We start from the raw sequence: 579 nt of genomic DNA on the forward strand, positions 1-579 counted from the left end.
AGTTTTGTGACTGAGGTTTATACTAAAATAGATGGAGAGAGCCTCCTCTGTGGAAACTGTTAAGTTTAATGAGAATAATAACACTGAGTGACTTGTCAACAAAATCAGTGTCTTACTCTCTTTTGTTTGGTTTGTGTTTAAACACATACATTTTCTTATTGAGATTTAAAATTCAGACATTTTTTTTGTCGATAAAGTTCATAAGTGCTTTTATTTAATTATGTTTTATTGATTAATTATTTTTAGATAGTGGTCAGATTTTCAGATGTCTTACAGATAACTTAACCCAACACCTCATTACAGCTTTTTTATGTTTTTAATATCTCTCTGTAATAATTACAAGATAAACATTGAAATCAATAGACTTTAACATGACACATCTTGTATTTAAATTAAGTTTTATAATTGTTTCTTTACATAGATTCCCTGTTAATCATACATGATATCAGGACATTATTATACATTCTTGCAGAACAAATGTGCAGAACTCTCCATTTACTAATGTTTTGCAAATTTCACATAATCAGAATATTTCTTGTAAGGTTTAGGACACTGAGTTCTACATTTACAGTTAATTAC

Source organism: Poecilia reticulata, linkage group LG1 (assembly GCF_000633615.1).
Source record: "Poecilia reticulata strain Guanapo linkage group LG1, Guppy_female_1.0+MT, whole genome shotgun sequence".
NCBI lineage: Eukaryota > Metazoa > Chordata > Actinopteri > Cyprinodontiformes > Poeciliidae > Poecilia > Poecilia reticulata.